This window comes from Centruroides vittatus, unplaced genomic scaffold, assembly GCF_030686945.1.
Source record: "Centruroides vittatus isolate TY-2023 unplaced genomic scaffold, ASM3068694v2 scaffold_324, whole genome shotgun sequence".
Classification (NCBI taxonomy): Eukaryota; Metazoa; Arthropoda; class Arachnida; order Scorpiones; family Buthidae; genus Centruroides; species Centruroides vittatus.
In genome coordinates, this window is record NW_027122701.1 from 5,343,452 (window position 1) to 5,356,382 (window position 12,931).

General features: G+C 30.5%; 1 protein-coding gene across 1 annotated transcript in view; it reads left to right on the forward strand.

Annotated features, from left to right (window-relative positions):
• LOC136988182 (protein FAM117B-like) overlaps positions 1 to 12,931 on the forward strand; it is a 77,221-nt gene that overhangs the window by 3,717 nt on the left and 60,573 nt on the right. The window lies entirely within an intron of this gene.

Here is a 12,931-nt window from a genome sequence, read left to right on the forward strand (position 1 = left end):
AATTTACATTTTATATATAAAATTAATTAGTATGTTAATTTTTAAAAATTCATTTTATAATAGAGAGAAAATTTATTATAGATATTCAAATAAAATCACTTCCAAATTAGTATTAAATTATTATTGTTTCATGAAACATTTTTGAAATGGATAATTGCTGTAAATTATATATTTTTAAGAAAATACTGTCAAACCCAGTTATATTGGCACTTTTCTTAATACAAACTTTATGAAAAAATCAATGGTCATACCATCAAATGGCTAAAGCTAAATTTTCTTCCAGCTATTTCACTATGTTTGGATATGTTTAAAATAAATTTATGTATTGCTCTAAACATATACTTTATTGAAATATAGTGGCTTGAAGAATGAAATCACAGAAGAAATGTATTGGGTTGAACTGAAAGTTTGTTCGGTTTTTAGAAAGAAAGAAAATATACTATTTTGGAATAAATAAATAACCTTTAATCCACAATGTATTCACCTTTCTGTTCGATAACCTTACGCCATATGATGGGTAGTTTCATAATTCCATCTGTGTAGAATTGGGTGGGTTTCTGATTGAAGAAATTATCAATGTGATTTTTGATACCTTCTAAAGATTAGATTCTATGCCATTTAAATTATTCTGCAACAAATGAAAAAGATGATAGTCTAAGGAGCAATATCTGGAGAATATTCAGGCTGACTCAAAATGTCCCAGTTAAAGTCTAGAAGTTTTTGGCGCACGTTTAACGATATGTGCAGACTTGCATTATCATGAGCACTTGCACTTTCCGTCAATTTGCAAGTTCAGGACTTTTTGATGCACTGCAGCCTTTAATTCATTCAGTTGGAGACAACATTTATTGGGAATTAATTGTTTGGTTGTTGGGTAAAAGCCCGTAATAAAAGAACCCCTTTCCAATCCCACCAAACTGAAATTATTACTTTTCTGGGATGCAAACCAGCTTTAGGTTGTGGCACTGGAGGATCACTTGGCTTACTCCAAGATCTCTTGCATTGAATATTGTTGTAAATGACCTATTATTAATTGCTTTAAAAATGGATCATCATCATTGCATTTTAAAAGTGAATCACAAACAGAAACATGCTCAATAAGGTTTCGTTCACTTAACTGATTTGAAACTCAAACATCATAATGGGAAGTGTATCCAAGACTAGCCAAATGTCTGACATTAGATGTTTGGGATATTTTTAAGATGTTGGCTATCTCTCATGTTGTTTTATGCCGATCATTTTGGATTAAAGCCATTATGGACTTATCTTCTATGGTTGAAGGCCATCCTGACCGAGATGCATCTTTGAGAGAAAAATCTTCTGCTCTAAATTTTGAAAATTATTTCTGCATGTTCGATCAGTAACTGCATCCTTCCCATATACAGCACATATCTTTTGAGTTTTGTCGCATTTTTTCCTTTTTGGAAATAATAGAGCATGAGATATCAAAAATGCACTTTCTTACCTTTCATTTTAATTTTATTTATTTTTTTTTTTTTTGCTTAAAAGCTAACAGAATTTTAAAAAATAGCTGTAACTAAACTTACGTATTAAATATGCAAATATTTATAATGTCCACCTAAACAAGTTAAAACTTGATAAGCACGACAGAGGGGACACTTGAATGAACTTTCAGTTCAACCCAATACATAGGGATGCACATATCTACCGTGGCTTAAAGAAAGAATTGATGCTCATTTTTGACATCAATTAGAGTTGGTAGAATAATGATTAAAGTTACTGGATATAACAGGCTGACATAGCAACCAAATTGAATCTAGAAGCTGGATACAAATAGCTTTACAAATTTAAAAATTTGCTTGGATTTCAATGGAAACAGTTTATTTTTAAATTTTTGTCAGTGCAACCTATCCTGGGGATGGACAATTTTTTCTTTCAGATTAAATAATGTTTATCATTGTTTTTATTTGTTATCATACATTATAATTATTTATTGAAAAAATAATAATATATATGAAAAAAATTAAAAAAATACAAAGCAATAAGGAAAAATAGGGTAAAAATACAATATAACATATCACTACTTTGAGTGCTATTAGAGTTGTTGTCACAGGAACCACACATTGCTATTTATTTTAATGATCACTTGCTAAAATTTTTTTTGCACCTAGGTTGTCTTCACTTTCATCTTGTATAGTAGTTTTGTCATTTCTCTCCTTCTCTTCCAAATGATCTTGAAGAATGCAAGGCATGTCTTGTAAAAATATCATACTTGCAATTAAAAGCATAAAAGTTGTATAAAGTAGTTGTAAAAATGAAGTAATCTATTTTTCTAATAAAAAATATAAAAACACAAGCATAATGTAAACAGTTATAACTTATTATTTACCAATTATCTATAATACAAATAAATGTTTGCTTTTTATTCAAAAATAAGTAATTTTTAATTTTTACTAACAAAAGTCAGGTAAGAAAGGAAAAAATGAAAGAATTACTAACATCTTTTTCACACATCCATGTAACACAAGCAGGCGCAATACGTAATGAAGACAGGTAATACATATCTCTTATGAAAAAAGTAACTGTTTTATGAAACCAAAACACTCCTTACTTTAGTATTGTTTAGTGCACATATTCCTTCAAGAATACACCTACTCTTCCAGCTGATCACATACACTTGGAAGATGTGGTGTACATAAAAAGAAAAATACCATCTTGAGAATGGGGTTGCACCTGACAAAAGGTTAATTGTAAAATTACAAATTAATATTAATGCTTAATATTGTAATTCAATTGTTCATTATTAAAGCAATTAAAAATAAAAGCTATTTTGTAAAACTAGAGATTTTTAATATAAAATCTCCAATGTTATTAACTAGCGGTTTCCAATGTGCATGTCAACTGTTTTAACTAATTGCTTATCATTGTTACAATGTAAAAAGTTGCAACTATAGGAAAAAAAGTTTTTTATTTTTTTTAGCTGGAGTGAATATCATTGATGTATGGTGTATACCTGCATTTTCCAATGATGACATTAATGTTGGTTTCATAAGAATTGTTAGGTGTGTCATTGCATCCAATAACACCTTTATCGTTACTTTATGTATATTGTTTATTCAAAAAAATTGTACAATATACACTGTTAAGGAGTGTGAATCATCATCTTTTCTTCTAGGGCAGAATGAACCATCCTGGAATAAGAATTCAATTTGCAGAAAAAAAAAAAATTACAGCTAATATGTCTGATAAACATTCCAAATGATATGCCAAATTCTTGGGTTATGTAAAGGCTATAATTAAATATTAGAAATTAATTAATTAGACTAGAGGTGGGCAGTTATGTTTTCATCTCGTATTAAATTTAATACAGCTGACCCTTCATAATTCGACAGGTATGAGACCAAAGGGATGTTGGATTACCAAAAGTGTCCGGATTACTGAAAGTGATTACATATTTGGCATTGTTTTGTTAGCAGTAGCCTACAGTATTCCTACATTTTGAGTAAAATGCTGCCTAGGTTAATATGGAAATGAAACACCCATTTTAGTTAACTAAAACATTTATAGTTTAGGTATTCTTGAAACCGTGTTTTCTTATATGTTGAGCATCAAACACAAGACCGTGTTATTTATTAAACACTTGGCACTTTTCCACTTCTATTAGTTGATTAGTCAACTAATAGAAGTGGAAAAGTGCCAAGTGTTTAATAAATAACACGGTCTTGTGTTTGATGCTCAAAATTAACTAAAACATGTTTATTAAAAGAAATATGAAAGCCAATAAATGTACATACAGTATGTATAGGCATAAATAATACAGTACGTACAGAACTGCTCACAGAAAACACAAGAAATGTGTGTCATCGTGTAAGAATTGGGTGGGGAGATTCATGTCACGACATCCTTCTGTGCAAGCAGACACGTAACAGGACGGGGACTACGGTAACCTTGATGGGAGGTGCGTCGGACTACTGAGCATGTCGGATTATCAAGGGTCAGCTGTAATTATAAATAGTTAATTTTTAATTCAGACATTTCTAAAATTTAATTTGGAATTGGTCATTAAATTTAATAACCTAAGAATTTGGCATATCGTTTGGCATGTTTATTATATAACGGGCTATGGTTGTTGATGTTTATAAGTAATATGTGTGAATACAAGTTTGGAAAAATATGTGATCACAAGCAACATTAAGATGCTAGCAGAATGAGTGCTAAACACAGACTGATGGAGCATACTGCATGCGCAGAATTTGGGACTTCCCCTCTTCTCATCATTCATTATGCGAAACATTGCTCATTAAGCGAGGCAAATTTTTACAATTTGTTTTGCTTGTTATGCGAAATGCTCATTGTGTGATGTGCTCGTTAAGCTAGGTTCCACTGTAATTTAAATATAATTATATTAAAATATTAACTTTATTATATAAAAATTATTATTTAAAATCATTAAAATATTAATATATATATTTTTTGTTGATAAAATTTTTCAGTTTATATTCTCTAATAATGTCTTTGCTATTTTCAAAAAAAAATTCAAAAATCTCATATAACTAGTACCCTTTGTAATATGATTTGTATAATATGATAACACGAATTAAGATATAAACATAATATGATGCTTTTTATATATAAATATGACAGTAAAAACATGAAAATAGAATGTTCAGTCATATTAATTCTAGAAAAACTAGAAAAAGAAAATATTACCTTTATATTCTTTTCATAACGCAGTTATCAAAAAAATATGTTAGTAAAAAATTAATGTGTTACTTTATCGTAAAATATAGTTTTTATTAAATTTATATTAGAATTTTTTAAATTAAAATACTCAAGTACTTTTTAACCCGAAAATAGGTAAAAATTTAAAATATTTTACAGTATGAAATTAATGATTTTGTTTTGAATAAACTATATTTTAGTGAAGCAACACAATAAAAAACTGTCTTTTAGCATTAAAATTTTTAACACTGTCAATTTGCCTTAAAATGAACACCAATAAAGCAAATTCTTGCATTAAAGCGAATTTGTTAAACCAAACTGTAAACTACCTTTACAACCCTCAAGAAATAACCCTATTTTCAATAATGGTTGCTTTTTACACCTTTTGACATGAACAATAAAAAATAATGGTACTGTAATAAATGTTCAATTTTGGGTAGAATAGATTTTCTTCTTCTAGTAAGCGAAGATGGGTTTAATCTCAATTCAAACATTTGGTTTTAATGGACCATTCTACTGTACTCAGAAAATAGGTGTTAAAGTTTAAGGATGTCCTCTTTTAAATGGATGCGGTCCCATGCAAACACATGCTTAAAGTGTGCCACAAAAGATAGAACCACTGCAAATTTACTATACGAAGATTAGGAATTACACATATGATGTAGCTACCTTTCTTATATTATTTAGGATTTATGAAAACATAATTTGTCGAAACTCATAGTTTCCTATATCGCAGCAAACAGCAGAAACTGTAAAAAAAAACCTGCTTTTAAGCACCACTAAAGTATAGAATTGACTAGTAAATGAATGCAAAAAGCATTAAATACTACAAAAAAGTTTAATTTAGTAATTTATTTGCACACCTCCTTTACTAATAACACTTCCACCACTGAAATTCCTTCACAAAAAGTATTTGGGCTCTTTTTGTAAATCTCACCAGTAGAATGCTAAATCATCTGACCCATCCAAGTCAAATTTTGTTTTCTCCAAAAAGATTACTACCTATACAACAAAAAGGTTGTTATTTCTCATGCTAGCACAATAGGTCTAAATGAAACAAAAAACTTATTCCATTGAGTGGCCATATTTTTCCTAGCAAAATTGGGCAGCTTTGTGCTCAGGCTTAAGAGTGGAGGCACTTCTCATTTGAGACCGAACGATGTTGTTGCTGTGTAAAACCCTTTGAGCGGTTTCATGATGTACTTGAATATCCAAATAGTCCCAAATTTTGCATGTGGACACAGTGGAATTAGAGGCTGCATTAATAATTTGTCTGTGGTCTTGCAGGGTAAGCTTTGAAGAACATTCACTTCTACATTTTGGTCCATAATTTGCAGGATTTGACAATTAATGCTAAACTACCTTTTTCGAACACTTGATGCTGTTTGCTACTGCCTGATGATTTAAACCGATGTTGCTTAAAGCTACAATTTGTCCTTTCTCAAAATCTGTTAAATGAGTACCAAGAGGCATGATAAAAAAAATACTTTCACACTTAAAATTTGCAAGAAATACGGCAATTCTATATTTATGTGGCAGTATATAAATTGACTTCATCACTATTCTGCAGTCAGTCACGAATTAGTTTCTTAAAATTATGTTTTTATAAGTTAGGTGCTGAATTACACATAAAAAAATTTATTTTTAGCTATGTATTAGTGCATGTTCTGACCTCAAAAGACCAATTTTTTGAGTGGTTCTATACTTTTGTGGAGTCCCTCAGTTTGTATATCACAGGATGCATACAGTGATGATAAGTTTGGCTCCCTTTTTTTTCACTCTTTTGGTGCCAAAAAAAATTTTCTACTTTTTCAAACAATCTTCAACAGAAAAAAATTATAGATTTCTTTTAGCTTTATTTTGTTTAATAACTCTGATATACTGCTTCACACTTAAATTGTAAATACCATGTTTGAATTGAAAATCATTTAGAACATTAATTTGGTTTTGCAAATAAATTTAATTGTATTTAATTTTATTTAGTAAATTAAATCAAAATATTATAATTTAGAGATTGTGATCACCTATTAAGTGTTAACTCTCTAAATTATATAACCTTGATCTTGACCCTGAAAATTATTAATAAGAATTTTTGATAAAGTGAACTATATTAACTACTGTTCCCTTATCAATTCATATTAATCCAAGTTGACTGTAAACACAAAATGTATATGCAAATACTTTCAATGGTGCATTACTGTCTTCAGCTGTTTATTGCATTGCTTATATAATTTGGCATCAAATGTGCATTCAAATTTTGGTATATATTAGCATTTTCAATATAACTTTTATCATGATATCTTAGATAATCATATAAATATCAAAAAGCATTTATAAAAATTAGAAATGATATTAATGTATAATATGATATCTGTAACTAAATGTATAAAACTTGATAAAAATGAAGATGTTTTTGCCTTTGTCATTTAAAGTATATTCTTGAGATGTAAATGTTTTTATAGCGATAATTTTATTTGATATTAGTATTTTTAATGTTTTTCATTTAGCACAGAATTACCTTCTTCAGGCTTGCATTATACAATATTTAACAAATAAAATTTGTGTTGTAACTCTGAGTGTGTGTTTTGAAGAATTTGATCCATAGACATTTATATAGTCATTGACAAAAAAGTTATACACCCAGATAGAATTGTAAAATTACTGTAAAACTAGGCATACAGCTATGTCTCAGACAGGTAAGTTATGTAAATTATTACATTTATGAATCAATTACATGCTAGTAATTCAACTATAATGCCATAAAATTGCTATTCCAGTATCCTATAAAAAGAGTTGCAGAGTCTTACTGTGTTCATAATTTTCAGTGTATCTGTTGTTGGGAGATATGTGATGCAGTCAAAGACAGTATGATAAAGACAGTATGATGCAGTCAAAGACATTATATACAGTTGATGGAGCTTTAGAAAAGCCACATCATTGGGCTGAAGGAAAGAGGATAGCTGTTTTTCCAAATTGCCTGCCATTTGGGCCATTCTGGCCTGACTATGAGCAGGTATTGGGGTGGTGAATATATTAGGGCACATTCACTATGAGTAGGTTCTGTCTGGTGGTCTGCCTAGACTTCCCAGACAGACCACCAGAAGAATGATTGTCAAGACAAGCATGAACAACTGCAACGATATCTTTGTCCACCATTCAGAGACAGGTGCCTCGCTACAGAACCATGTCACTTCCTGTACCATTGGTAGCTGACTAGCAGAGGCAAATTTGCATGCATGGCAACTTTTACACATCCTGCCATTAGCATCCAGCATCATCAACCTCCTTTATAGTTGTGCTATGACAAACAAACATGGACTTCTATGGACAGGCAGCATATAATCTTTAGCAACAAATCTTGGTTCTGTTTGGGAATGGACAACCACCATGGTAAGCTTGGTGAAAATGAGTTGCTATTGAAGCAAACTGGTCTTCTTCGACATAGACGCAAATTTGCATACAATTAAAGTAGTGGACTCAAGATCAGTTCCTTGATAAAACACAAGCAATTTGTTTGACAAACAGCATATTTAATTTGTTGAATATTTTTGTTCAGTGACTAGTGATGCTCATGCATAGTCAATTATTAATCTATGGCAATTTTCAGCAGTAGTTGAAAGCAGCCATATTAGTTTTAGAGTGTGGAGGACCACTGGTGAATATTTCAATCCTGCCTATAATGGTTGAATGGCATAGTACTCCCATTTATGGCATGCTGATCTGTGGAATCATCTCATATGACAGTCAGTCATCCTTATTAATATTGTGAGGGACATAGACAACACATTGGTATATTTAGAAAATCCTTCACCCTTATGTGTTGCCTTTTATGGCAACACATAAGGGTATGCATATGGCAACACAGGGCTATAAACAGCCATTTTTTTAAGTTTTGAACAAGATAATACACACAGTTTGCATTATCTTGTTCAAAACATGGTTGCACACAGCTTAAGTTTCTTAGGAATGTCTCGCCCGCATTTCTACAATTCTTGGCCTGCCTGGTCTCTAGATTAGATTTGTCATTCATCAAGCATTTATGAGACCAGATGTGATATCAGTTTAGGCATCTACAAGTGTGAGGGATCTGGACTGCAGCTGCAACATCTGTAAGCAAATTTGTTGCAAGATAGCATACAGGCACTGTATGCTTTTGTCTGACCATGTTATCATATGTATCCTGACAAAAGGAAGTCGTAACAGTTGCTTTAAATTGTTCTGTTGTTCCATATGAAATTTTCCTTTGCTATGATAATTTAATTACTTATTACCATGACCATTATATTTTCATTAATAAAATTTCATTCAATTCTAACACCTTCTTCTTGTATTGTTCATTGCTTTTTGCCCTTTAGTTACATGAACTTTTTGTGATAACCAGCTGATAAGCCCTAAAATTTAAGTAACTGGTTAGGTTATTACAAAAAGTTAACCTTCTTAGTACATAACTTTTTTTTGTTAATGATTGTGTGTGTAAACTTATATATAATTTCACTTTTATTTTTGTTGAATTGACTTATTGTTATCAGCTGTATAATGTTATCAGATTTAACTTGTTCGAAAACATAAGTTAAAACATACTTATAATCGTCATAATCAGTTTTTTATTGTCATTATCTTCAGGTGACTAGGTGTTTTTAAGCTGTTTTTTTGCACTATCATTCTCAATTGTCACACACTGAGACTGATAGTGCAGTCTTAACCAGTACTTAAATATTAAACATTTATCATGTATATGCTTGCAGTTAAATTGCTAATATTTCTTACATCAATTATACTATACAGGGATGTAACCAGAAATTTCTAAGTGTTGGACACCTGCATCACTGATTGCTTCCATAGACTTACATATGATAGCATAAGTAGCAAGGCTACAGTAAAAATGCAATCATCCAAGATTACTAGCAATATGTTATTATACAAACCAGTGATATACATGACAATGCTCAATAAAAAAAGACAAGCTGAACAAGAGTATTAAATTTTATCCTTTACCTCATGGCTGTTTATGTAGCCTAGTAATTTGAGTCTGATGTTCCTGTTTTCTGTTTTATCCAATGGTCAGCTGCCTGTGGCATTTCTTTTTATGCTGTTTACTTTCAAGCTCATATGGGGTGACAGTGAAGACCAGCAGACAGTGAGGGATGGAAGAGCGTTAGTGTGGAAATGCTGCTTCTTGATACTCCTTGTGGCTACATCCTTGAATCTGTCTGTTGCTAAAGATGATACTGCAAACAACTATGGATGAATTACTATTAATAATAATTATAATCAATAAATCTTCTATTTATAAAATTTTTTAGTTGTTTTGACATCTTTTTAATGTCAGTTAATAAAAGTAGAATTTCTATTAATTGTAGTTTTATTTACTTATTTCTGCTTGGTTATTGCTATTAGTATAAGCAAATCTCAAATTGATTACAATAAGTAGAGGCATGCATGCATGTACAAGTAGTTTCTGACTTTACAAGTTAATTGGTTTCTAGAACTAGAGTTAGTACTAGAATAAAGTGGAAACTAATTTTTCTTACAAATAATGAATAATGTATAATTATGTTCTTGCATTCAGGATTTTAGATAGGAAAATGTTGAAAAGCAATAAAAATATTTGGCAACAAAATTTTTATTAATATTATATTTGTGTTATAATAAAAATAAAAATATTATATTTATTGAGATTAGCTTTTTTTTCAAAGAAAAAATAAATAAAATTACTTTAAATGTTTTTGTCTGAATGCTCACTCTTTTCTGTAGGCCAACTGGATGCAGCAGTAGTGCCTATGTTAAAAAAAATTCTCAAATGTTGTTTGTTTATGTGCTGATTTTTTCTCATTATATATTTCTTGATAACAGGCAACTGCATTTTCTAAATCTCTTGCAACTTTACTACATTGAAAGTGTGAAGTCCCAAAAACGGGTTAACATTAATTATTTATATTAGAAGATTGTTAAAACGAATGTAGAAAATCATTCATTGTTACAAGGGACAAAAACCGATCAAAGATCGGATTTGACGCGTTAGTCATTTGAAACCGCGACGCATGAAAAAAAAGGAGAAAGATGTCGAAAGACAAAAAGAGCCTAATGTAAAATAAAACGCAATAATTGTAATGAGTAATGATTGTAGACGAATGTCCTCCAGTATAGATGGACCTTTGACAAGTCGCTCGTATACGAAATTTAGATCATTAAAATTAGGAAAAAGGGAAAAGTTAATTATGAAAAGGAACATCACATCGAAGCATTAAATTTCAAAAATCTCTCAGACTAAACAACAATGGGGAAAATATGAGCGCAAGTTTCAAAGTTCCATCAATTCTTTCCAACCTGAGTAAACGGAGGGTGTCAAGTAGATTTGTCGAGGTGGTTCTTTCTCGTGACTCGAACAGGGGTCGTTTTTCGCTTGGAAACAAGCGAGGGACCAATCGAGAAGAGAGAAAGGAAGGACGTGGAGCCAATCAACATGAACAATACGAAAAAGAGAGATTGAAGTAATCGCCGAATTGGAAGGACAAGAGACTTTTCCGAGAGGTTTCAAGGGAGACAAGAGGTGTTCCAAGGTGTCCATCGAAAGGTCCGCCGACGCCAACCGACGAGTCGCTGCACCAGCCGCTGCCCCGGGGCCTTCTATCAAGCGACGATAGGAAACACATCGGCACAAAAACGTTCGAACGTTCACCTTTGTAACGATCTGTGTATAGTGTGAGTTGTTTTATATTTAAATAAACGGGTTTCTTTGTGAGACACTTATTGTCTGTGTCATCCTCCCTCACACCCACACGCGAACGACCCTAGACCATCCTGTCGCAGAATTAACGATTCCCCCTAAAGGTCGGTGAACTTACAAAAGTTTGAGTCTTGAAATTTGAAAATCTGTATAGCTTTTCAGACATGACTCTAGAATCCTTCTGAACAAATTCCATTGTACTACTTTTGAACTTTCAGACACATTTTGTTTATTAGCAAACTTATAAACTTTTGTATTCCAAATGAACTCTCGCAATAAAAAGCATTAACATTAATTTACCATTTGATAGTGTTAAATTTCACTAATCTTAGTGTAGAATTGTCAAGTCTAAAATTGCCTACATGTAGGGAGCTATCCATAAAGTGAAGAAAAAAAGATACTTTTTAATTTTTTTTTCCTTGAAAAAGTAAGGGAATTTTATACACTAGAAAAAATATAATTTTAAAATAAATGAATATTTTTCTGTTTTGACAGACCATCACATCACATCACATCACAAGGTTAATAATGTATTAATATTGCTATTATTTTTAATATACAGTATAGTAACTAAAATGTTCAAGAGCTTTTATGTCAGAATGTTTGTAATGCTGATCTGGTCTTTATAAATATGTAGTATGATTTTCTTATCAATATCATTAAACATCAAATAAATTGTTCTTATCAAAACAGTTCAAGAATGGTTGTTAAAAATTCCCAGAACAAAAGGAAAGCTATTGATATTATTTGAAAAATTAAAAATTTATTTGAAAAAAATGTTGGTACAAAACTGTACTACAATGTATTGTATACTGTATTTTTTCATACACTATAAAGTACAGTACAAAGTACAATATGCTGTAGTGCAGTTTTGTACTAACATTTTTGTTTTTTTATTAATCTTTTGAGTAATAGTTTTCCTTAAGATGAAATACAGATCCAATCATCATTTCTGCATTTAAATATTCATTTGTAACAACAGTTGACATTGAGAGATTATTTTCATTATATAACAATACTGTAACTGAAAATATACAGAAACGTATATAGTGGTTCACTATACTAGTGCATTTAAAATAAATTAAAATAGTAAAATAAAGTAAATTATAATTAAAAAAATATATAGGTGTAATACTAAATAGGTATTAATATTATATACTTAGCATTATATATTATTATTTATTATTTTAAAAATACAGCAAATAGTAAATTAAAATAGTAAAGGAATTATAAAGTTAACTAATTGTTCATACTCTTCCAATTTTTTGTTGTGTATGTTAACAATAAAGATTAATTTTCAAAATTTTTACTGTTACTTTTTTTGTTTTTGTGACTACAAAATTCAATCTTTAGTTAAAACAAAATCAAGTTAAATTATATGCAAAATAGGCTGTTCACTAATTTTAAGAAGCATAAATATTTTGTTGAAAGAACTTGTTTATGCTATTTTTGATGGTAGTAGTGTCTGTTGTTTTCATCTTCCATCATGGCTTGCTTTTTTTTCCCTAAGGCTTTAGAAAC